This window comes from Sminthopsis crassicaudata, chromosome 1 (assembly GCF_048593235.1).
Source record: "Sminthopsis crassicaudata isolate SCR6 chromosome 1, ASM4859323v1, whole genome shotgun sequence".
NCBI lineage: Eukaryota > Metazoa > Chordata > Mammalia > Dasyuromorphia > Dasyuridae > Sminthopsis > Sminthopsis crassicaudata.
This window is the reverse complement of record NC_133617.1, coordinates 730214946-730242761: the sequence shown is the minus strand read 5'-3', so window position 1 is coordinate 730242761 and position 27816 is coordinate 730214946. Positions and strand designations below refer to the sequence as shown.

Here is a 27816-nt window from a genome sequence, read left to right as displayed (position 1 = left end):
AGCCTCCCATTGTTGTGGGTGAGAAGAAATGTTCTGTCATCGAAATACTGGTCCTATCATAACTGGGTTTTTTGAACAGGTTTTTTTTAAATTAATCATTATATTTCAACATAAAAAGTTTCTTTCATAGTCCTGTTTATTTTATCTTAAACATTTTAAAACATTCTGCAAAAGTATCCACAGCTTCCAAAGGGGTCTAAGATTGAATAAAAGTTAAGACTTCCTACTTTAAGCAATTGTTATATTTTTAGGGAGTGAGAAGGAGGGCAACTTGACCTTAATTTAGATGTCAAGAAGCCATAATGTAATAAGATTCTATATTTATTTATAGGTGTTTTGCATTCCTAGATTTGCACTATATTGATGTTTATTGTTTTTTTTTTTTTTGTTTTTTTCTTTTCTAGGGAAAGAAAATCTCTCCCAGATTGTTTTTCACAGGAAACTTAAAAAGCCCTAGGGAATCTTAAAAGACTGAGGATCCAATGAGTTTACATAAGTTTTTACCAGTTCAATTGATTAAAAGTAAATAGAGTGAACTTTATACCTTATCTTATTTCTAATAAGCTCATCTATCCCCACCAAGTCTGGCTCTCTAGGGGTGCATGCATATGCTTGAGAAAAAGATGCCAAGGTGGACACAGTCAGCTTTAAGGATGGAATGTCTAAGACAAATAATCCTCAGAACAGAAGAGCTATTGCATGTCATGGTTTTCTGGTCTGCTTCAGGATCTGAGACTGATAAATAGTACCAACCACAACAAATGATTTTGAGAGAGATGAAATATAGTGCCACCAAATGACTTTTAATCAAGATAAGATAAGATGTCTAAAAGGCCGTATCCATAGGCATCACTGTCTGTTGCAGCAATCACCATATGTGCCCTGAAAAGTTCTCCCTTCTCCTAAGTCTATAATAATTGCCTAGACTAGGGATTTTTATTCTATTTTCTATAATAAACCCCTTTGTTAGGAAATGCTGGACCTTACAAAATTGTTGTTTACTTTATGAATTGATATCTCCTTGAGGTGTGTTAGCACTTAAAATGGCCATAGGGTCATAGATTTAGCACTCTTGTAAACTTTCAAGGTTCCTAGGCTCAGTACCCTCATTTTTTAGACAAGGAAACTGAGGCCCCAGAGAAGGCAGGTGATTATATGCTATTATATGGCAGTCAGGTTTCATTCCTATTTCTGCCAACTCCAAAAACAGTTCATTTTGTACTATGACCTGGTCTCTTGACAATGACTTTGGAGTGATTTTACATACATATATCAAATTCTTGATGCTAAAATAAAAAGTAGTGTTGAAATAGTCAGATTGTTTTTCTGCTACAAATTAATTGGTCAATTTATCACCACTCAGTTGTCTGATTTTTTGCATTTTCATCACCTAGCTTATTTCCTGATTCAGAATCAATTCTCATTTCATTAGTGGCCATGAAAGCAGCTGATGCAGGAGCTGTGTCATACTTTGATCTTGGTCAGGTATTGAAAATTCCAAAGTCATCCACTGTATCCTGGGCCCTCAGCTCTTGTCTTGATTTTCTCATGATTGGATATCAGTGACTGGAAATGGCATCTGATGACTTTGTGCTAATCTGTCTCGCTTAAATCCAATTCATGTGCAAGTCAAGACATCATTCTGTGATATTACAGGTCCTTCTCAAAAATAAAGGGTGAACAACAACAACAACCAAAAAGGTTGTTTTGGGTGGTTCTCTCCCTCTTTGCCCCCAAGTCCTCATATTTCTCATCACAAAATAAAAAAAAAATTTGAGGGAACATAATGGGAGTGGAAAAAGTACTTTCATAGGCATCCAAACACTTGAGTTCCAATTCTGAATTTGCCATTTATTCCCTATGTCTCCTTTGGCAAGTTAAAACCTCTCCATTCATCATCTGTCAAAAAAAACTTCTGGAATAGATTACTCTGAAGTTCCCTTCTAGCTCTGATCTATAGATTGAAGGGAGCTTGAAAAACCCCATTTTCCTCACCCTACTTACAACCCTACCAATATTCCCAAGAAGTCTGCTTAGCTTTCTCTTTGTTCTATTCCAATTTATTATTACTTAAGCCTAAAATCACCCATTAACTGCTTTGTCCACCCAGACTCTTCAGAATTTTGACCCAGTAAAGTAATACAACATGTAAAATTTGCTGCCAAACATATCCACTTGATTAACTTCAACTCTGTATCCCAGAACCAAAGAATTACAGGTGAGTAATTTGGTTGTATTATCCCATAACAATTTGGTCTCTTGGTCTTTTCAGAACAATGGTCAAAACAAATGTCAATAGCATTAAATAGACAGAAAACAAAAATATCTTCGAAGGCTGTAACAAGGCATAAGTGAATCTTAACAGATGTAATTGCTGCCCTTTTTGCTGATGAAGTTAGTAACCTTTTGCAAAGAGACATGGAATCAATAGCTTGCCCAGAGCCTGCAGCTGCAGAAATTGTAAATGGGAATTGACTTGGAAGTGAGGTGTGGAAGGCTATAGCAGAATATTTAAACCAGATGAAAATTTTAAGGTTAGTTTTAAACAAGTGACCTTCAAAGCAGTGGGCTACTAAGGAAATGGAAAATGAAAATAATGATGTATGCAATTGCCTTTAGAAAAAAAAATCCTATGGATGCTTATTGAAGAATATAGTAACAAATGAAGCTGGGGTTTAGCAAGTGAAGAAAGAGGGAAGTGTACCGTTGGTGCTCTGGTTTTGAAGTAGGTTTAGAAAAGTATTATTAAAATTTAACTATTTTCATTATATGACTACTGGATAGATGGCTAGGCTTTGTGTCAGGAAGAATGGGATCCAAATCTCATCTCTTGATACTTGCTCTTTGGGTAACCGGGGGTTCTCAAACTATGGCCCGTGGGCCAGATGCGGCCGCTGAGGACATTTCTGCGGCCCACTGGGTTATGGCAAATGGACTGAGGGGCAGAGACAGAGTGTGAATTTTTGTTTTTATTATAGTCTAGCCCTCCCACAGTCTGAGGGACAGTGAACTGGCCCCCTATTTTAAAAGTTTAAGGACCACTGGAGTGCATGGCAAGTCACTTCACCTTGATATGGCTGACTTCTCTATGGATTTAGCTAGTAAGTTGTAGGAAGGTTGCAATCTGTGTTGGTGGAGGGAATTCCCTTATAAGAAGTTCCCCAAGCTAATGACAGCTCAGAGGCTCCCTATATTTCTTCAGTGTTTCTGCTTATCATCATGTCTCTGGGCTTAGAGTTCATGGAGGTACTGCTAAGATCCTCATGAGGTAACATACTTGATTGGACAAACTAGGCAATATGACTAAAGAGATTCAGGGGAAATCATTCAAACTGCAATCTGAAGTTAATATCCTTAGGATTTTCTAGCTTTTAAAGAAACCAAAGTGACCACATTGCTTTGGGAATCCAGTGGAATTTAATTGGAATAACAAAGAAAATGTGTTTTGAAGACCTTTGAGGCTTTAGTTTCCATGAAAAAGACTGATTTTTTTTTCCTACTAAGGCCTTACCAATTCTTTTTTACCCAATAAAGATAAATGAGGTGGGCTGAAGCCAAGTGGTGGAGGGCTTTAAATGCCAAATGCAAGAATATGGATGTCGTCCTTGGGCTAGTAGGGATCTTCTGGAGTTTACTGATTATGGGGTCTGTGCTTAAGGGACATCACCTGTACATCTGTGAGGAAGATGGATTGGACTTTGAGTAGGGAAGACTTGAGGTAGAGAGACCAATTGAAGACCAGCGGGAAAGTTGAGAGGAGATGAGGTGATGAGTACTTATATTAGGATGATGCAGTATGAGTCAAAGGACACAGATAAAAGATTTTATGAAGGGTCTAGGGATGGGGTTTGCCAGCTAATTGAATATGTATGATGAAGAGGAACAGGAATAGAGGAAGGTAATTAGGTTATGAAGCTGGATGATTGGAAGGATATTAGTACTCCATTAGAAAATAGAGAAGTTAGGAAGAGATGTCTGGGGAAGAAGATGACTTTAGCTCTGGATAAACCACATTCAAAATATCATTGGAGCATCCAGGTAGAAATCTTTAATGGGAAGTTAAAGATAGATCATAACTTAAGGAAGAAAGATTAAGTTTAAAATGTATGCTCGCTCTCTTTCTCTCTCTCTCTCTCTCTCTCTCTCTCTCTCTCTCTCTCTCTCTCTCTCTCTCTCTCTTGTAAAGTAGCAGATCTGGACTCAGGAAGACTTCACTTGAGTTCAAATCAGGCCTTAGACACTTAACAAGCTGTATGATTCTGTGTAATTTGCCTCAGTTTCATTATCTGTAAAATAGGAATAATAATAGCAACAACATCCCAGTGTTGTGAGAACCAAATGAGATGTTATTTGTAAAGCACTTAGCACAGTGCCAGGCAAATAATGAATACTATATAGAAATGCTAGATATTATTATTATTATTATATACTTATGCACACATTAATAAACATACATCTATATAGAGATAAATGTAGATATCTTTGCATATATCTCTATGTCCAGGATTCTTCTAAATAAAGTACTATTACTGAACTCATGGGAGGTGAAGAAATGAGAGGGAGAGAGAGACAGAGAGAGAGAGAGAGACAGAGAGAGAGGGAGACAGAGAGAGAGAGAGAGACAGAGAGAGACAGAGAGAGACAGAGAGAGAGACAGAGAGAGAGAGACAGAGAGAGAGAGAGAGAGACAGAGAGAGAGAGAGAGAGAAAGAGAGAGAGAGAGAGAGAGAAAGAGAGAGAGAGAGACAGAGACAGAGAGAGAGAGAGAGAGAGAGAGAGAGAGAGAGAGAGAGAGAGAGAGAGAGAGAGAGAGAGAGAGAGAGGAAGAAGAAGAGAGGGAAGGAGGAATGGAGAGAGATTATAGGTTATAGAATAAAACATGAACTGAAGTCACTCCTCTTTATTTCCTTCTAATATTATCCTTTCCTCTTTAGCATCATGGCAGTATTCCCACCTGTCATGCAGAAGGCAGAGATTTGATTTCCAGATGGGGAGGACAAGTCACATTATTACCCCTCTATTCCTTCAAAGGCCATCTCAACATTTGTACCTACATGAGGCTTTCCCTGATCCTCCCTCTGGCCATGAGTGGCTACCTTCTATTTACTTTGCATGAGGAAGTGTGACATAATCAATAGAGAGCTGGTCTTCAAGCCAGGAAGACTTGGGATCAATTACTTCTTGACACTTATTGACAATGTGGCCCTAGCAAGTCATATAACCTGAAATCAGGGATGCTTTTGTTTTTATCTTTCTACTTCAATGACCATATACACTTAGTACAGAGTAGAGAAACTTTCATAAATGCTTGTCAATTGATTGATTGAAGGAACCTGACACGCATTACAGTTGCCACTTTAAATCCTTACCTTACATTTTGCAGTTTTAAGGCCCTTGCTAGACTTGTGCAAATCAGTGTTATCTCTTGTGACAGCACTTAATATTAGATCATTCCATTTCCCAAGAGATGCAGTATTTATTCATTTAGGAATGAAATGCCTCTAGAAACACTCGGAGGCTTCACTTACTGCATGTAGAGAATAATGTTGACATGACAAATGATGACATTATTTTGGGTGACTAAATCTTTGAGTCTAGACTAGAACTGGGAGATTCTTACATTATAAAAGATGGTCCTCTTTTAGATTTAAACTGTAGGCAAAAATCTTAATATTTTATGTGAACATTGGTTGGAATAGGTTAGAAATTTTTGGATTATTCATTTCTGTATACCCTTTTGCCAGTATATTTATATGATAATTCCATTTTATTCCCATTCAATTCATACAGCAATATAGTACCTTGTGAATTTTTACAAGCAATTGGAAATTGAAGATTCACATCCAATAGAGAACTTACCTGCCTTCAGGAATAAATGATTACCTTTCTATAGAAGGTTTCTCATTGCCATTATTTAAACTTTTCATGAACTGATGATACTTTGACAGGTCTCTAATCTCCCTCATGTGACTGGCCCCTCCACTATTAACAGATCATAACCTCTTCCATTCTTCTTATCCCATGTGTTTTCCCATGAATTTTTCATAGAAGATCAACCCAAAGAACTAGAAGCCTTCTCATTGTTCTTTCAGAGTCTTTGAGTTGTTACAGTGGCCAAAGGGTTGATCTGGCTAAGAGCCAGAGTAAGACTTTCTCAGGTAGAAGAATATCAAATGGATAACTCTGTTGGTATTTGCAAAAACTAACCCAACTCTGAGGAATATTTTATGCAGTATATATACAGTTTATATTGTAACCAAATAATGAGAGAAGAGACTAGCCTTTAACATGTTTCCATCCTTGCCTTTAGGAGCCAAAGATGGTAGAAGGACAAAACATTCAGGGAATGAGGTGAAGCAATTGTGAAAATAAGGGAAGAGTTGTGATCTTTAAGGACTATAATGATACCTTAGTGAGTAAGAGAGAATTTGGTTTATCCATACTCAGGAAGCTCATTCCTTACACTTTGTAACAGGAGCTACTTCTAGATTCAAAAAAGGACTTCAGTAAATCCATATTTCCTATATATTATTTTTCAGGTCCAATAGTGCCCACAGTAGCAGCTTGGTACATTTGGCAGGAGGAAACTTGATTGATTGCTTATCATCTAGTAATTCTCTAAGTGGTAGATTAAGGAAGAAATTAGGAAAATTGAGGACTACTTCATAGTCCTGCTATCAGATAAAATACGCAGCTGTACTGTCCATCTATTTATTTTCTATTTGATTATTTCTATTCAATTACATACCTAGGCCAGAAATGAAAATCTGGAGAACTATTTTTCTGCTTGAAATTTATTCCCTAGAGGCTGATTTTCCTGATTGGTGGTTGCTTCAGTCATTCATTACATCTGGACCTGAATTTAGGTCACATTTCATTTCATTCCCTAGATATTTCCTAATCAGCCACCATGCTGCTAAGCATATCCATTTTCAATTCTTTCTTCCTTCATTTTCCCTTTTGAGTCTTTTCAAGTTGAGGAGCCATAATTACATAGTTTGTCATTGTTTCTGGAAAGGGTATGTCAATTGACTTCCCTATGACTCCATTTATTAACCCCCAAACCAACCCAAGTCATTCTCCTGGCTGCCAATCTCCTATTTGTTTAATTGTTCTCTATCAGAATCTAAGCTCCTCTTGGAGGGGTAGGTGAATTGGGATGTGGGAGAGAGGGTAGAGAAGATAAGGTAAAAGTGATAAAGTATAAAAGGAAGGCTCAGAAAGATAATAGTGAATAAAAATTAAATGGAGGTAACTTAATAAACAGTAATTATAAATTTGAGTGTGAATGGGAGGTTTACAGAAGCTCTTTTTGTAGTTGCAATGAACTGGAAATTGAGGGATCCCTGTCAATTGTTTAATGGCTGAACAAATTGCAGTGGATGATCATGATGGAATATTACTACAATAGCAAGTTGTACACAATAATTTGCAGTCATGTGCAATTGCCTTTTTTTATTATACTGTTATAGAAATGTTTGTTTTACTCCATGAATTAAAAATAAAATGAAAATTTAAAAGAATACAAACTACTTGAGGGCAAAAGACTGCCTTTGTTTTCATATGTATGTTTTTACCATGTAGAATAATGCTTGACTCATAGTAATTACCAAATAAATGCTTTTTAACTAATTTTCTTCAAGAATTGGATACAACTTTTCATTCAAAAAATGAGTAGAAGCTAGAAGCAGTAGATATGCTTAGTTGATTAAGGACTATTCAATGGGGGCTTATATACTTATGTTTATTTTTTCTTTTGTATTTTGTCTACATGCTGAGGAGAAGAAAATATAATCTTGGGTTTTGCTGCCAAAGAAGTGAGATCATGGTAGCTCTAGAGACAGAGACATCATGTGGCAGAAGGCAAGGAGATTTATGCTAAAATTTTAGTGTGTCGAAGACTCCCAATGTATGAATGAATGATAGAAGTCAACCCATTGGCTTATTTCACCCTTGATCAAATATTTTATATATTTATCCAAGTCCTGCTTGGAGTGTTCTTTTTTTTTTTCTTCCTGTTTCAATGTACATATACTGAGAAGAATAAAGGGAAGGAGACTTGAATTGGGGCAATTCATTAGGTGTGGGACAGGTTAGATGAGTGATCATAGAATTTAATGTTCAGAATAACCTGGGGCTATATAACATGCATTAATGTGGCATGTATATTTCATGTTTATTAAATAGCAGGGATGTTATAGGGGCCAAGGTTTTAAATCGGCTAAGGGCTGGGATTAACCTGGACTGATCAGGCTCAGGTTCAAATGCAGAACGTGCTGATGGATTTGCAACAATAATCCTAGGCTCCAGAAATATGCTGAAAGATGAAAATACCAGAATATCCTTAACCAGGTAGTGATTCAAGGAATAATAATCATGAACATTGCTTCCTGATCTTGCACAAATGGATTCAGATATGATGAAGTTATTGGACAGTGAATGTGGATGGGAAAAGGAGAAAATAACTAGAGTGGAGTGGCACTTGATGAAATGAGATCTGTACTCCTCAGAGAAGAGTAATAAGGTTTAAGGAAATATATGATTGACATTTCCCGGAACTTGAACTAAGAATATGTAGCAAGCTCACTCCACAGAGCCCCAATTATGTAGGCTTAATAAAGTTTTCAAAAATTTCCAGGTTATTCGATATTTTTCTGCAGCTCATCTAATGACTGAAGAGGGGGAACACTGGATGAAGTATAAGACCCTTCAGCCCAGAGGGAACCTGCTGACAAGTCTGCTTCTGGCTCCCCATCTCCCCTAAGGGCTCTCAGCCTTCCTGAGAAGTCAGTGGGTGGAGACAACCTGTGTTGTAATTAAAGCAGATAATACCCGGTGGCAAAGAGTCATCTACACACAATAGCAAGTTGTTTATGTGGTCCCAAAAATGCTGTATAGAGTTACCACCTGCAGTGTTGCTTTGGTTATATAAGGATATTAGGGTATACAAGGCTGAGAGAATTTGGAATAAACAGACTCCATATTTGACAATCCACATGAATCTCAACTCATCACTTCTAATACCAAGGACACGGGCTGGTACCAAGATCCTCCAGAGAGCTAGTCCAGACACAACAAGTGACAATGATAAAAAGCAGCACTCTATGTATCAACTCAACTAAAAAGAGATCTTAGAATTTCAGATATTGACTTAGAAAACCACAAAGTATCTGTTTTATTGCATTTTTATTTATTTTGATAAATATTTCCCAATTACATTTTAATCTGGTTTTGGCCCCAGTTGGGGGACTTGGAGGCAACATGCATTCCAGCCTTCTAGTCCTAAGTTTCTAGCTCATATGAGGAGTATTATATACTTATTTGGTTTTCTCATTTGCAATCTTCCATTCTGAAAACATGAATGACCCAGCTATTTTTTTTTTATACTAATGCATCATAAAGTTCTTGCAAGTCAGTTGTTGGTAACATGCTAGAATATGCTTATACTCACTGTGTATCTTTCCATTGTACTTTGGGCTATCTGTAGTCTTAACTCTGTGATAGTGACCTCTTGTAAATCATACAGCCATAATATCACCAGAAGCATACTGATGCTAAAGAGATGGGGTGCAATTTTTGAATCATTGAAAGCCTTGTCCAATAACTTTTAAAACAGAATGAAATAAATTTAGACCAAATATGATTTCCATGAAATGATTTTGGCTACCTTAATGTAGAAAGGGATTTGTATTGCACTCTAATATCCAAGATACAAACTCCCCAGATCTTTTACCTCATGAGGAGGCCCAGCTTTGCTATTTACTCTCTACTAATTGACTTAGCCTCCATCCTCCCTACCTTCACAATAGCTAGTTATCCCCTAGGGACACTGATAACTTTTCTTCAACACTTGGAATAATCCCATTCCATCCCATAGATTCTATACCTACATGTTTCTGACAAATCTTGCTTTCCAATGCCCTTCTTTTCTGCTTTTTTCTTAAACCTTTTTCTATTTCCTTCCTTCCCTTTTGTACCCTACTTCCTAATGACAGACTCCCTGGGCATTCTTTTCATCATGGGCTGCACTGTCCCTCATACCCCAGCTCCCCAACTCTGATAATGATAAAGAAGTTCAAATAGTCCTTGTTCCTCATTGGCACTACCTAATTGTCCTCCAACAACACATTCTGTAACTTCTCTCATTTTCCAGCTCTTTCAATCTATATTTATCACACTACTGAAATTCTGGTAGCTGTTCTCTGCTGACATTGTAGACATTCTCTGTCCTTCCTCAATAAGTTCATTGTGTGGCTCAAGGTTACTTTCTCCTCATCAATTCCCGCTCTCATATTAGACAACTTCAACATACCTACTGATCTTCTCTCAAATGTCTGATCTCCCTAGTTACTTACTTGCTTACTCACTTGCAATGACTTACTCTTCCATCTTGCCACAGATATACACAGAAATGGACATATCCTTGATTTTGCACCTCCTGAAAGCATTCCACTTCAATATTCATGAACTCTACAATTCCTTTATCTGACCATAACATTTTATCATTCTATCTTTTTTGTCTTATTACTATCCCCTCTATAGTGGATATAATCTCCTTCTTTCTCCATATTCTTCATTTACATTCCTTGGTGAAGCAGTTTAACTCTCTACTATCCTCTGTCCTTGTAGTGTTCTGGTTGGTTTTCTGGAGGTCTTTGGATAAGCCTTCATTTCAGCAGATTAATCACCAGGAGAATAGCTGGGGATAAAGTCCAAATTCTTTATTATCTCCTTCACAGTCTGTTTATGGAGCCCAGCTATCTTTTTCATGGCCTTCAGATGGGCCTAAGTCTCAGTGAGGAGGTGAAGTAGAAAAGGCCAGCCACCATAAAAATGGGAGATGGAATGAATGTGTCTCATCCAGTCCTTGTTGGCTCTTATATGCTCTATTATAATTACATCATCATAAGTGTGGATCTTGTAGAATGTGTCAATCTTGTAGTACTATATTAAGTACTAAGTACATGTACTGAACTAGAGAACTATTAATCATCATGCTAAACTAGATAACCCTTGTCTTATCAATTCCACTGACTTAATACCTTTCTTTAGAATTCTGGCCCATTACATGTTCTTAAGTCCTTTCCTCTTATCACAAACAAAGAGATTGCCTCACCAGCTTTATATCACTGTAACTATCCACTGATTTCATTCCTACTTCTATATTGCTGAACAGAGCTGTTTAGAATCATGAAACAGATGGTTCAGAGTGGGTCTACTCATAAGTTCAACTGGGCCCTCACTGCCGCACAGTGATATATTTATATTTTCCTGAAAATAATTGAGATCATTTAAGAAGAGCTATCTCTTTCTCCTAATCTCAGATCACTCAGATGCCTTCTCCCCTAATCTCCTCCTTCACCCTTCACCCTTCCGAAGTCTTTGACACTATCAATAAGCCCTTTCTCCAAATAATCTCTTCTTTTTAGGTTTTCATGACACTGTTCTCATTTGGTTCTCCTCCTACCTGTCTGACCACTCCTTCTCAGTCCTCTTTCCTGGATATTTAATCAAGTCTCTCTCAATAAGTGTAGGTATCTCTTTAGCCTCTGTGTTGAATTTTTTTTTCCTCATCCTTCATATTTTACATGGAGATTTCATTGGCTCCCATGAATTCCAATATAATTTTATGCAAATGATTATCAGATCTATTTGTCCAGCCCTAACCTCTCTCTAGGTCTCCATTCTCACATCTCTAATTGCTTATTAACTCAACATGTTCAAAACTGAAGTCATTTTTTAAAATCTGAAACCCTTATCTCTCCCTCACTTGCATTTTATTTTAAAAGTTCCCACAAGCCAGTTAGCAAAGGCTGACAACTTTGATGTTATATTCAACCCCTCCCATTCTTTTTGTCCCCTGAATCTTATATGTCATCAAGGCCTGCTGATTTTTCCTTGTAATCTCTCTTATATATGTCCCCTTTCTTCTGAATACCATTAACCTCTCTGACACAGGATTCTCATCACCTCATGCTTGGATTATTGCAATAGCCTCCTAATGGTTCTACCTGCCTCAGGTCTCTCTCCACTGAAATATATCCTCAAATATCAAAGTGACCTTTCTAAAACACAGATTTTTACCATGTTACCTTTTTACTCAGTGAACTCCAGGAACATCATATTACCTTCAGGATCAAACATAAAATTTCTCTATTTCTTGGCAGAAGCCCTTCATAAATTGTCCCCTTCACATTTTCCAGGCTTTTTGTACCTTAGACACTCCTCCCTTCCCATAATCATATACTCTATGATCCAATGACACCAACCTCCTTACTGTTACTTGCACAAGAAATTCAATTTTCCAATTCATTATGTTTTCACTATTTGTCTCTTATATTTGGAATTTTCACTTCTTAGCTTCCCTGGCTTTCTTCATTTCTCTATAAATAAAAAAACATACCTTCTGCAAAAACCTTGAACTTTTCCCCTTTATGCTAATGCTTTCTTATAATATTTTCACCAATTTCTCTTGTATGTATCTTGTATATATATAGTTCTTTCATAGTTGTTCCTTTCATTAGACTGTAAATTCCTTGAGGGCAAATATTGTGTTTTTGTCTTTCTTTGCATTCCTAGAACTTAGCTGTGCCTTAGTATTCCTTTCAAGGGTATCACCATATTCCCTTTAATTCAGGTTTACAACCAACATGTCACCCATAAAACCTCAACTTTCCCTCACCCCCCTTCCTCAACTCCATTTCTCCTGCAAAATCTTGTTGATTCAACAGGACTTCTTAAATAAACGGGCTTGTTAACTTGATATGACAAAGATTAAATTCTGAATTATTGGTTAAGAATTTTAAAACTCTGCTCTGTTATAAAGATGGCATAGTGTCTAGACAGTGGTCCTCAAACTTTTTAAATAGGGGGGGTCAGTTCACTGTCCCTCAGACTGTTGGAGGGCCGGACTATAGTAAAAACAAAAGCTCACATTTTGTCTCTGCCCCTCAGCCCATTTGCCACAACCCAGTGGGCCACATAAACATCCTCAGCGGGCCTCATATGGCCTGCGGGCCGTAGTTTGAGAACCCCTGCTTTAGAGTTCTGATCTTAGAATCAAGAAAATATGAGTTTAAATCTAAGCTCTAACACTTATTAACTGTGTTGTCCTGAGCAGCAATTTAGCATATATGTGCACCCAGACAATTCTCTAGAATTAAATATGGAGACACAGATGGACTGTAATATGTTTTGATAGAAGGATTATACACAATGAGATGATGAAATCAAAGCTACTTCAAATCTATGCATATGTAATATATGAAAGAAGTGCTGTCCACTAATAGCAATTTTAAAGAGTGTTTTCTTTTAGGGGATGCTAATGTGAATGAAGGATGACAGGCAGGAGCAGAGTTGGTAGCCTAGAGTTCCTTCTCTAGAGCTAATATTCCTCACTTATAGAAAAGAAAAGGGAATTTTGGAATATTCCCCTTACATCAGGAGATTTAAGAGATGGATATCCCAGAAGGTATCATTATCATTCTCTTGCCTGTGTGTAAAAATACACACAAAAATGTGTATGTGGACATGTATATATGCTTATATCACATATGTATGTGTACACACCTATATAATAATATATAATGGTTTATATAGTATATGTAATTACACTTTTTTGACTGTAATTTTATGCCTGCTCAGGGGTAATATAATCATTATGTTGTCCCTGATTTGGGAACCTCCACTGGGATAAATATCAGTTCTTTCCATCTCATCACCCTTTAGTAAAGTTGAAGTTGGGTTATATCTCCCTTATGTCCACAAAGAGAAAAAAAAAATTTCCCTACATCTCTAACTGCTGCTGTCATTAATCACCCCAGACAAGGAATTAGCAGTTGCTAGATTTTCTTTTATATAATGGGAAAATAGCTTTATAAGTAATAACCATAATGGTCAGCAATTGGGGAACAAATCATTTTGTAAGGAAACAGCAGCCTGAGGTGCCTGGAGAATAGAATTGGCTTCTTCCCCAAAGCTCAACCCTCAGAAGAAATCATCCACCAGCCTGACAGAGATATGAGCTTTGAACTAATCCCTCTTTAATAGTTGAGGGAAAATGCTCAACTCCCTCTGGCTGTATTCTAGTTTCATCAGCATGCCCCATCAGGTTTCAACCAGAAAAAAAAGCTGCTTCTCAGTTTCCAACTCCCACTGCCCACAACCAGAGCCTATAGGACCATGCAGCAGGGGCTGGCTATAAGACGTTTAACCCTGCTTCCTTAATCCTTGCTATAAAGTGCAAACAAAATAGACTATTTCTTCTGGTTTCTCTTTCAGAAATTTCCAAAAGCAATGCCAGAAAGCCCAGTTGCAGATGTCACCCAACTGTGAGGAAATGTCTACTTGAATCTCCAACCTTCATAGTCCTCCTCATAATCCAGGTTTTGCTGTTCTGTGGTGTCACAGGCCTTTTCCATTTTCAAATGCTGGGGTTTAGCACAATCATTTTAAAAAATAGCCATTTTTAAAAGAAAAAATCAAGGAACATAAAATATAAAGTATTAACTGGTATAGCTGGAAGATGAACTTCAACTAGAAATGCAAACCAATTTGAACATAAATGTGATCAGTTGATTTGTAGATAGGGTCAATATTTTTCTAATCTGGTTTACAAATCTGGAAGAGTTCTCTTGTTGTCATTTTTCATGAATACTGTGCCTAGAATCTTGTAACTGAAAGATGTATGAGCAAATTTTGAAAGCCAGAACCATATACCTCAGAACTAATCTATCTTCTACTCTGGAAAGTAGCAAGGAAATGGAGTTGTATTTTGTTAGAAGATGGGCTTTTATACAAAAAAAAGTCAAGAATAACAAATGAAATAATAAAGAAGTGTAAAGGAAGAAAGTTTGGCATTACTGGATCTTAAACTGTGTTATGAGGCAGTAATCTTCAAATTTATCTACTACTGGGTAAAAAAATTAGAAATGTTGATCAGTGGAACAGAGAAAACATTTAATTTGTAGCAGCAAATAACAACTTTGTATTTGACTTGAGAGAGAGATAAGAATTCATTCTCTGGTTTAAAAAAAAAGTTAGGAAAACTGGAAAACAATATGGTGGAAACTGGGCATGGACCAATATCTTATAGCTTTTGCCAGGATACAATAAAATGGAAATATCAATTAGTTATAAATACAAGAAAATTAGAACATGGAACATATTTATCAGACTTATGGATAGGTGTACAAATTATGAATATCCAAGAGATAACAAAGTTAGGTGTAAAATGGATAATTTTTATTTCATTTTAATTAAAAAGGTATTGTACAAATAAAAAATGTAGGCAAGATCAGAAAGAAATCAGAAAGTTGAGGAAATATTTATAGACAATACATCAGAAAAAAGTCTCATATCTGAAATTTATAAAGACTTTTCCCAAATCTATAAGAATATAAACAATTCCACAAATGATAAATGACAAAAGCATGTGATCAGGAAGTTTTCCAAAGAAAAAATCAAAATAACTTGTAGTTATATGCAAATGCTCTAAATAATTGTTGATTAGAAAAATGCAGACTAAAAGAACATTGAGATATCATTTTATATCTACCAGATTGGCTAAAAATGATAGGAGAAAGTGACAAATGTTAGAGAGAATATGAAAAAAAATTGGGAGCACTATTGGTGGAATTGTGAACTAATACAACTATCTTGGAGAGCTAAATGAAATTATGTCCAAAGAGTTATAAAACACCTGTATGTTTTAACTTAACAATATCAATACTTAGTTTATTTTCAAAGATGTTTAGGAAGAAAGGAAAAGAGCCTCTTCTAAAATGTCTACAGCCGCTCTCTTTGTGGTAATAAAGAACTGGACATTGCAGAGTTGCCCATCAATCAAGAAATGACTAAAATAGTTGTGAAATATGATTGTGATGAAATTCTACCATGCTATAAGAAATGATGAGCTCAATTATTTTAGGAAAACATGAAAAGATTTACATGAAATAATGAGGAGTGAAATGAGCAGAGACAAGAGAATATTGCATATAATAAAAGCAATATTATTTTAAGAATGACTTTAAGTGAACAAGCTATTATAAATACCCAAATTAAATATAAATGGTATATGAAAAGATGCTATCTGTATTCAGAGAAAGTTATTAATGTACAGAATAATTGTATATACATGTGTGTATACTTTTTGTGTGCATACATATTATATGCATATATTCATATACACATACACACATATGTGTATAAATATATATTACATATATATGAGTTTAATGATTGCTATCTTTAGGATAAAAGGGAGGGAAAAAAGAAAAAAGAAATTTACTTAATAATTTTATAGTATATTTGAAAGGAATAGCAAATTTTGCATAATAGATTGTAGTTTTGTGTTCAATCATCATCTGTGTTATGGAAATAATTGTTTTATTCCATAAATTAAACACAAACTTTTTTTTAAAAAATGGCTTTGAGAGGGCAGACCCACTTTACAAGGCAGAGGCTTCTTGAATCCTGTTGGCTTAGTTCATCTAGGACTAACAGTTCCATTTGCTTATCTGACCTAAAACAACTCTGATATCTTCACCTTTTGACTTTGGCCTGGGATTTTCCTTCTTGATTTTATCCTTGGTTCCATCTTTCTAAAATGAATTTCACTCTCAGAACATAGATGGTCACCTTGCCACTGGGAGAGTTTGTGTTTTAATGCACTGCTAGTTCAATCTGAGTCAACTGTGTGATAATGTAGACTTCATTGAGAAGTACAGTTTCAACCCCAGTTTTTGGAATAAGAACTCACTATTTGACCAAAAACTGCTGGAAATTAGTATGACAGAAACTAGGCATTAGCCCACACTTAGCACCATATGCCAAGATAAGGTTGAAATAGGTTCGTGATTTAGACATAAAGAGTGATATTATAAACAAATCAGAAGAACAAGGATAGTTTACCTCTCAGATCTGTGGAGCAGGAAGGAATTTGTGGCCAAAGAAGAACTGGAGTACATTATAGAATGCAAAATAGATTATTTTTATTATATTAAGTTAAAAATTTTGTACAAACAAAACCAATGCAGACAAGATTAGAAGGGAAGCAATAAACTGGGAGAAAATTATATTCAAGGGTTCTGATAAGGATTTAAATATGTAGAGAACTGAGTCAAATTTATAAGAATACAAGCTATTCCCCAGCTGATAAATGGTCAAAGGATATGAATATACAATTTTCAGATGTAGAAATTGAAACTAGTTTTAGTCATATGAAAAGATGCTCTAAGTCACTATTGATCAGAGAAATGTAAATTAAGACAACTTTGAGGTACCACTATACACCTCTCAGATTGGCTAATATAACAGAAAAGGAGAATGACAAATATTGGAGTGGATATGAGAAAACTGGGATACTAATACATTGTTGGTGGAGTTGTAAACTGATTCAATCATTCTGGAGGGCAATTTGGAACGATGCTCAAAGGCTATCAGACTGTGCATAGTCTTTGACCCATCAGTGTTTCTACTGGGTTTATATCTCAAAGAGATCATAAAAGAGGGAAAGGGACCTACATGTGCAAAAATACTTGTGATAGCCCTTTTTGTAGTGGTAAGAAACTGGAAATTGAATGGATGCCTATTAGTTGAAGAATGGCTGAATATGGTATATGAATTTTATGGAATATTATTGTTCTATAAGAAATGATCAGCAGAATGATTTCAGAGAGGCCTAGAGAGAATTACAAGAACTAATGCTAAATTAAATGAGCAGAATCAGGAGATCATTGTGCATGGCAACAAGATTATATGATGATCAATTCTGATGAACACAGATATTTTCAACAATGACATGATTGAGGCCAGTTCCAATGATCTTGTGAAGAATAGAGCCATCTACACCCAGAGAGAGGACTGTGGGAACTGATTGTGGGTAAAAAATTGAAGTGCAGTTTCTAGTAATTAGGGAAGTCCCATAGGCTACCTTCATGGGGATTCATGGGGATTTGGACTATAGTGTTCAATTCTTGGGGCCACATGTTAGAAAAGACATTGATAAGAATAATCAGAGCTGGAGAAGTAGAAGGATGAAGAACCGGAGAATAATATTTTTCATGGAGCAAAGAAGAGTTAAGGGAGACAGGATAGCTTCATTTAAGAATGTGAAAAGTTTTCACTCAAGAGGAAATTAGAGTCATTCTATTTAATCTGAAGGTTAGAACTTGAAACAGCAAAGAAGTTTCCAAGAGGCTATTGTAGGCTTGATTTAAGGGAAAAACCTTTAACAATTAGAATTTTCCCAGAGTATAGTGGGCACTTTTGAAATAACAACTTTCTATCAAAATGGAAGTATTTTTAATAAAAGTTAGAAGGCCACTTGGTATATATACTAGGGAAGGGATTCTTGATCCTTAATCCTTAATTGGGCCACATGGTCTCTGTGATTCTTTCTAGCTCTGAGATTCTGTGAGATGACAATAGATTATATTTACAGTATATATTAGAAAAATAGGAATATAGTGTTCAGAAGACTTTAGAATTTTAAATAGAATTCTAAAGACCCATAAGATAAAATGCTCATTTTTCCCCACCTCCCTTTCAAACCCATTTCAATTCCTGTCTCTTTAATTGGTATTGTAGACAGACCATTGGGCTTGGAGTAAGGTTTTTAATCCTATTCCTTATGAATATATATATATATATATATATATATATATATATATATATGCCTCTGGGAAAGTTATTCAAAACTTTTTGAGCCTCTATTTCCTCATCTATAAAATGGAACTAATAATAAAACTCAGGGTGTTTTGAAAACTCAAATGAGAGAATATTTTTAACTTTGTAACACTAAAAATGCTAGTTAAATGTCACCTCTAATTACTTCTGTCCATTTTCCAACATATCTACTTTGGTGTTATGTTAACTCTTGAGTTAGGAGAAGACACTAAGTGGAAACAAAGCAGTGGAGCAAAGTATTAAAGCAGGAACTTATCAAATAAATGCTAAATTTGGCTTATCGGATTTGAATTAATTCTAATTTGTAGCAGAAAGAGAGAAAAGATGTGATAAGTGATCATGAGCATTGGGATAAATTAAATCCAGAAAAACAATCAGAGAAGGTAATGACATCATCAAGAGTAGTGAATGGAGCCCCCAGGAGAGGCAAGAGGGAGTAGTGGATGAAGACATAGATTCAAATCCCACTTTTGACATATACTGGTTGTGTAAGCTAGACCAAATCACATTACTCTCTGTGACTCAGATAACTATAAGATGCAGAGTGGGTTATAATCAGGTTGGGTAAACTTGTTTCCTCACTAGCACTTCCCTTAATGGATGGAATCACATTCAGTAATCCCTACTCCCACCTCAGTCAAAGGAGTCCAACTGTTTTGAATAATTTATGAAAATGATAACTTCATACAAGACTTAGGTAGTGGAGGACCCCCCCCTCCTCTTTACCATCCCTCCAGGTTAATAAATATGACTGCAGGTCAGGTCCAAGAAGGAACAATCATCTCTTAATATCAATTGCTCCAATTAGTTAACACCCTGCATGGATATTAATTATGAAAACTTCTCCATTTTCCAGTCAAAAACAAGGAGAACTTTCCATTAAGTTATGCAGCTTATCTTTCCATAGATGCTATTCTGCCATGATAAATGCAAGAGCTCGAGAGTCATTTGTTTAAAAGTCAGCCTGGGTTAGTTATACCAGTTATTTTCAGCCCTTCTTGCAGGCCATTTTTCAGCCTCTGGCTAATGACAAAAACAGCTTCATGAAAAATAATTTCATCTAATAAGCCCAGGAAATGTGTATTCAGAGGTGTTTCCATGCAGCTGATGTGGAAATCTAGTCTCAGTATTACTGGAAATCACACCCCCCCCAAGAGATCTATATTTTGAAACCAGCCCTGGGGTCTGTATCAGCCATAGTAAAACAATATTTTGACCAGTTTTCATTGGTTTGGCTCAGATTCTCCCCTTTTTTTGTAATGATTTTAAAACTCCAAAAAAGAAGCATCAGTTGGAACTGAAAATATTTTTCACTATTTTGCCCATGGTCTGTGGCTTCCTGTTCATTTGGCTCTTGGATGGAGAGGATTATGAAGAAATCCAAGTTACCCAGGGAAGAATTAAATGGGCATTTATATCTTGGCATTTGATCTCACCTTCTTGGCCTTGAATGTTCAATGTACCCTCCCTTTGTTTTGGAAGAGTTGCCATAGGAAGATTTCTCCAACTGAATGGGGGAAAACATATGCATAAAACACTACTTCATTCCTAAAAACTGATCACTGAAAAATCAGGTCACAGGAGGAAAAAAAAAAAAAAAAAAAGACCATCATAAGGAGAGGAAATGGTTCCAACTGAGGTCTTCTAAGATGTGTTATGTGCTGACTCGGAAAAACTTTAGGAAACATGCTGAAAACGTTTTCAGGCCTGGAAAATAACTGGAGTTTAATAATTCAAGATCCTTTTAAGTCTTATAAAAAAAAGAATAATGTCCATTTAAATGGCATTTTTTAATGGGAAGCCACTCCTGAAAACCAGACAATTTGAAGCACAAAACTTATTATCTGAAGAAAATTCAACTTTAAAGAAAACCCAAAATTGAGAAACAAACATCATATAGTCAAAGAAAGATGCTATCTTGGATAATTCATGACAGCAAAGCATCCAGATGAAAACTGAAATACTAAATTGGTGTGCTTTCTCCATATTGCCATATATCTGGACATGTCAAATGAACCTCAATATCTGGATCTTTGAGCACTGTGCATCTGGATCAGCCATAAGCTTAAATGGATTTTCCCTTTTGTTTTACAACAGTTGGGTATTGTACATGTGTAGGCTTTGACCTTTGGAGTCTTCTGTCTTTTTCTACTTCTAAAATTCCAGTATCTTGGAGATTCGTGAGACTAAAAGTTGGTCATAGTCTCCTTGGATTTCTTGCAGATAGTAGATTAGAGTAGATCATTAGTCCTTAGCTGGTCAACTGATGGTCAGTCGACCTGTGCGGAAACAAATATTTTCCCCCTTTTTATTGTTTTCTTTTTTTTTCTCATTATATATATGCACACACACACACACACACACACACACACACACACACACACACACACACACATATATATATGTTAATTTTTAGTAGACATTTCTTTATGAATCATGTTGAGAGAGAAAAATCAGAACGAAAGTGAAAAAAAAAAACAAAAGGAAAAAAAAACAGAAGAAAAAAAAAGTGAACATAACGTGTTGATTTATATCAATCTCCATAGTGCTCCCTCTGGATGCAGATAGCATTTTTAGCCAAAGTTTATTGATAATACATTGGATCATTGAACCACTAAGAATCAAGTCTTTCATAGCTGATCATCACACATCTTGCTGTTATTGTGTATGATGTATTCCTGATTATACATGTTTTGCTCAGTGTCATTCATGTAAATCTTTCCAGGCCTTTCTAAAATCAGCTTGTTCCTAATTTTTTTTATAGAATGATAATACTCCATTACTTTTACATACCATAACTTACTTATTCAACCATTCCCCAATTGAAAGGTATCTACTCAATTTCCAATTCTTTGCCACCATAAAAAGAGCGGCTACAAACCTGTCTGCACATGTAGGTCCTTTCCCCTTCTTTATGATTCCCTTGTGATATCTAACCAGGAGTAGCGCTGCTGGCTCAAAGGGTATATACAGTTTTATAGCCATTTAGATAGAGTTCCAAATTGCTCTCCAGAATAGTTGGATCCTTTCACAACTCCATCAACAATGCATTAGTGTCCCAGTTTTCCCACATCCCCTCCATCATTTATCATTATCTTTTCCTGTCATCTTAGTCAATTAGAGAGTACATTAGACTTGTTGGGTTTTTTTTGGGGGGGCGGTATTTCTCTAATCAATAGTGATTTAGGGAATTCTTTCATATGACTATAGATGGCTTTAATTTTGTCATCTGAAAATTATCTGTTCATATCCTTTAACCATTTATCAATTGAGGAGCGACATTCTTATAAATTTGAAACAGTTCTTTATATATTTTAGAAATATCAGAAACATGGTTGTAGAGGGCCAGAACTCTGGAGAAGTATACTTGAAACAAGACATTAACTCAGTGGAATTGATGAGAAGATGGTTCTCTAGTTCACATGTACTCAATATGCTGTAATGATGTAATTGTACTAAAGCATATCAGAGCTAATAAAGACTGGGAATGAGACATTCTATTTTTGACTATTCTCCTGGTGGCTCTCCTGCCTTTTACACTCCTCCACTGAGACCAAGGCCATTCCAGAGGTCCTCCAGAAAGCTAGCCCAAACATTACACATGAGCTGTGAAAATTTTCCCCAGCTTTGTATTTCCCTTTTAATCTTGTTTGATTTTGTTTGTGCAAAAAACCTTTTTAATTTAATGTAATTAAAATTGTCTGTTTTGCATTTCATAATGTTCTCCAGTTCTTTTCTGGTCACAAGTTCTTCTCTTCTCCAAGGATCTGATGGCTAAATTTTCCCTTATTCTCCTAATTGGCTTATAGTGCCACCTTTTATGCCCAAATCATGTGGCCTTTTTGACTTTATTTTGGTATGATATGTAAGATGAAGGTCTATACTGAGTTTCTGAAACATTATTTTCCAGTTTTCCCAGCAATTTTTGTGAGGTAGTAAGTTCTTATCCCAAAAGCTGGAGTTTGGGGGTTTATCAAATACCAAATTACTATAGTCATTGATTGTTGTGCCATGTATATCTAACCCAATTCCACTGGGGAAAAAATAATTTAGTTTTACTCTTTCAACATATTCTGTTTTTTTTTTTTTAAACTGTTAACTTGCCTGCTTACTACCAATTGCTGATTATAATGTTAGCCAGAATACATGAAATGCATGAAAAAAAATGAAAATGTTTCATTTTTTATATTCATATTTTTATGTATCAGTGATTTCATAGATTGGGTACTTGTTCTCTCCATAAGGGAAGATATCAGGTCATTTGTTTTCTTATTTTCACTGGTAGATGTCTTAAGTAAATACTGCTTTGCGTAAAAGAACTGCCATATTTGACCAGTTCTATCATCCAAAAATATAGATTAATCTAAAACAGAGTGGAATAAATACTGTATAAATGTCTACTGTGTGCCAGGCATTGTGGAAAGCATCTTACAGAGATTATTTCATTTTATCCTCACAACAGCCCTGAGAGATAGATGCTACTATTTAGTCTTTCATGTTATAATGGAAAACATTGGATTTGAAAGTAGGGAGCCAACACTGGACCTCTTATAACGTCTAGAATCTTGGGAAAGCTTTTTAACCTTGTGGACCTTACTTCTCATTTATATAAAAAAGAGGGTATTGGACTAGGTAAGTTATGAGGTTCCTTCTGACTCTAAATTTATGATCCTAGATAATTTTTTCCTTTCAAGCTACAATAAAATCATAGCCAAATGGGGTGAAGTTGGAAAGAGTAGAGAACAGATGTGTGCATTCAATTTAAATACATCACTCTCTTCTCCAGAAGTCTCAGTGACCTTTTAATTAAAAAAGGAAGTGGTCTTAAGCCACTTGAATGGAAAAGATCATTCAGTAAAAGGCCCGACGTTCTAAATGAAGGAATGAGAGTGGAACTAACTACAGGACTCAAATATAGGTTCACAGTCTGTAAAACTGACATGAACAAGAATTAATGTCAAAAATTGAGCCATCCATAGTAAACTTGCCAAGAAATGATCCACCCCAAGACATGATTTATGAGTATGGTTGATGAAATAAGAAAACTTCCAAAATTTCACCCAAGACATAACTAATGCAAGATAAGTTTTGACCATATTAATTGCAAAATGTCTATTCTGACTTAAGAATGAGACAGGAGTTTTAGATGAATGATAAGGAATATTTGAAAAGTAACATTGGGTAGTCAAGAAATTGACCTGACCAATTCTGCATTGTCGTAGCAAACAGGATCTTCTAATTTCAGTGAGTGAATCCAATTAGTGTAGACAAAATATCCATCAGTAGAGGAGGGTAATATACCCAACCAGATTAGTTTAATATGATTATTCTTCTGTAACTCATAAAAAATATAATTGCTAAAGAATAAATAGGGGGTCACTCAAGGGACAAGGTAGACATGAGTAAGCTGCAACATATTCCAGATAAAGAATTATGCTGGAGGGCCAGCATAAAAGATATTATCAAAAAAAAGTATAACAAGGAAAATGATGGTCAGTTCATACAACAAGAACAAGGACTAACTAATGGTCAGGACAAGCGGTATGTTTCCTTATTATCAACATGAAGTAATCTAGAGAAAAGATTCAATATGTTGGGTGAATTCTGTGGAGGATTTATGGAAGGAAGGCATGGGCAAGAGTAGTCGGGCTGCTATTGAATTATTAGAGGAAATATCTACATTGAAGAGATTGCAGATTCATAAAATCCCGAGGCAAGAACATCATTCTGACAGTGCCCGTATTTCTTTTTCTTGCTGTACACTCACTAAGCAGACCAGGTTTGGAATATAGTATATCTCAAATGAGGCAACTTCAGGAGTGTTTGATGCAAATTCAATCCAATAAGCATTTATTAAACACCTACTTTGTGGCAAGTATGGAAGATAAATAAAAAAATTGGAAGTCCTTACCTTTTAAAAACTTGCATTTTACTGGATTAATACATATTACTCTACACAAGTATATCTTCTATGATAAATTAGGAAATCACCTTCCTAGTTATAAAGAAGCCTCTTGTAAATTTTGTAGGATGAAATAATTCCTCAGAGCCTGGCCATCCCTCGGTGAGTTTATATAGCAGGAGATTAGAGTAATAGCTGAATGGTATAAAGGGAGGAGGAGATACTTTTTCTTTTCAGCATTCTTGCCAATACAGCATCATAGGCTCATAGATATAGAATTGGAAAAGTCATTCAGTCCAATCTTTACTTTATAATTGAGGAAATTGAGGTTCAAATATATTAAATGTCTTGCTTAGAATCATATAGGTAATAAATATTTGAGATGGAATGGAATCTAGTTCTTTATGACTCCAAAAATAGTAATTTATTTACCATTTCACACTGTCTTGAAGAGGAACTGATAATAAACAAAGCTGATTACATTTCTATGGGGCATTTAGGAACATTAGAAAGTAATAAAAAGAAAGGAGCACCAAAAAGTAGTTAAAGGCATTGAACTTGGAGTCCCAGAGAGCTGGGTTTGAGTCTTGCCTCAGAAACAAATAACCTCTCTATGCTTCTGTTTCCTTATCTATAAATTGGGGGGGGGGAGATGAACCTACCTTCCTTTGATCCCAAAAGTAGTTGGCATTCTGCAAGTGGTAGATAGAAATAGGTCAAGCTATGTGTGGACAGTGATTTTAAGAAAGTCAGTTGGTGTTGTGATTCTACAGGGTCCCTTGAATGGGAGATCTTCAGGCAAAAACTGGGTGAATGATCACTCATGGATACATTACAGGATAGATTCCTTGTCATGGAGGAACTGGGCCAGATGGTTATTAAGGTCAGTTGTAATTCTGAAATTTTATTTTTTTCTTATTGAGATTTAGCTATATAGTGAGAAAGAGAAGCTCAGAGAAGTACCACAGGGTTTTGTTTTGGGTCTCCTATTGTATGTACATGTGTATGTGTGTATTATCCTGGTGTGTGTGTATCTGAGAAAGAGACAGAGACAGAGAGAGAAAAAGACAAAGGCAGAGAGACAGAGGGAGACGTGATGATGGATCATTCATGGTTTGTAGTTTAGCTGTGCCAAATAATGTGTGTCAATATGTATCATAGGTGGCAATAGGGTGAAACAAGGAATGATGGATGATGCTAAGAGATCATATCCCTGTTTAGTCCTGCTTTGCTGAGTCACATGAACAAGTTGTTCATGGTTTCCATTTCCAGAAACCCAGTGTGAGTTTCTGAATTTGTGCAATTGAAGATCAGTCAACATTTAGACCCATGATGCTCAGTGAATCAATCAATCAACAAGCATTTGGTAAGCACCTATTATGTTCCAGACACTTTTCTGGGTGCATGGAATACAGAGTCAGAAGCAAATAACCCCTGCCTTCAAAGATCTTATTTTGATTAAAGGAGACTTCCTATACTTATATAAACATATATACAATATTTGGGAACTCAGAATCTATCTAGTTGAATTTCCTCATTTTAAAGATAAGAAAAGTTAGATGCTGAGATGATGGGAAATGATGTGTCCAATGACATACAAGTCATGTGACAGATGCAAGATTCTAAGCCTATGAATAGAACGAATATATTTGGAGTCAGGAAGAGCTGACTTAGCTATCTCAAGCACTTGCTATCTGTGTGATTCCAGAAAAATTATTAAATGTCTCTCAGCCTCAGTTTTCCCATTTGTAAAATGCAGGTTATAATAGCACCTACCTCATGGATTTGTTGGGAAACTCAAATGATAATGTGTAAATTATGTTGCAAGGTCTAAAGCATCATATAAGTATTATCATGACAATGATGGCAATGATGGTGCTGCTGGTGGTGGTGATATGAATTCTCCCAAGCAGGACCCCCAAATTTCCACAACACCAAATTATGAGACTGATCTTCCAAGGACTTTGGTTGACTGCTGTTCTTTCCCACGCCTTTGAAAAGAACAAAAAAGGAAAAATGAGTCCCAGAGTCACCAGTTCAGGTGCTTGATCACTCCCAGCCACTTTTCAACCCTATGGTGCTTATAATGATTTTTCCAACACAGATTTGTTGGTGTTCCTCCCTCCCCTCCCTTTGCATTTCTTCTCCCATATAATTCTCAAACTACAAAAGCACTTTCTTCTGAGCATTTTCTCCCATTTCCATGGTGCCTAGTGATGGCCAGCATCTGGCTGGTTGCTCCCCTTGGAGAAGAAAACTGAGGCCATTGAAGAGCATATTGGTTAAGTAAATAACTCACTTACACAAACCTAATAATCCCTTCTCAAAACCCTGAGAATACGAAAAAAATGGCCCTAACCCAGTCTCTCTGCAGAATGGGAACAGATCAGACATTCATTTATTCCAGTGTTCCATATGGTTGAAGGTCAAATAACACCTGCGTATTCCTTTGAAATAAACTAATTGAGCCCCGATGATTTAGAGGCTTTCAAGCTGTAAGCCTCTGTAGGTTGTCCATGGAAAGGTGAGACATTCTTTTGCAAACCTTGCCTTTCTCTTACATACAGCAGGGAACACCTTTAAGTGCAACTCTCACAAATGCTGATAAATATTAGACCCATCTTAGGAAAAGCATAGAATCCAACTAAATAATGATAAAGTCTTGTTGATGTTGTTGAGAAAGAAAAGAAATCTCTTTGAGATGATGATGAAAACAAATATTTTTCCTGAGTATTCAAGGTTCTAAAAGAAACCAGAGTGAGACAAATAGAAATCAGGCAGGGAATGTAATTTATTCTGTTTCTTTTTTTCTGGCTCAGGTTTCACATGAAACCTTGAGCATGGGTACTCTTTTAGTTTCTGTGGATTGTGTGGTAGAGTGGAAAGAACTTATCTCTGACAAATACAACTTGTACAACATGAACGAAGTCATTAAATCTCCCTGCACTCCATTTTCCTCATCTGTAAAATGGGGAAGGTGATATTCTTCTGAGGTCCCTGTGGCTTTAGATCTATGATTCTTAGAGAATTTTTCAAGTTTTTTGGGGGAGTGGGTGGTTGGGGGAGAATGTTGAATGCATAAAACAGAATATTTTCTTCCTCTCTACATGAGGCTGTATAATCAGATTGTTTCAAATTTCAGCATGTTTTTTGGCTTTTTAGACCAAATCAGGAGCAAGCAAATGTGGATACTAAGGAAAGTTTGAAAATTAACATTACACTCATCC

At 36.0% G+C, this 27816-nt stretch overlaps 1 long non-coding RNA gene across 8 annotated transcripts in view; it reads left to right on the top strand.

The window, feature by feature from the left end:
* LOC141551936 (uncharacterized) overlaps positions 1 to 16082 on the top strand; it is a 484713-nt gene extending 468631 nt beyond the window's left edge. For 5 of the 8 annotated variants that reach the window (XR_012485019.1, XR_012485018.1, XR_012485016.1 and 2 more), the window contains one exon: positions 405 to 2104. This is a non-coding gene — a long non-coding RNA (uncharacterized LOC141551936). The other 3 variants (XR_012485017.1, XR_012485014.1, XR_012485020.1) reach the window with 2 other exon arrangements.
* The last annotated feature ends 11734 nt before the right edge of the window (positions 16083 to 27816 follow it).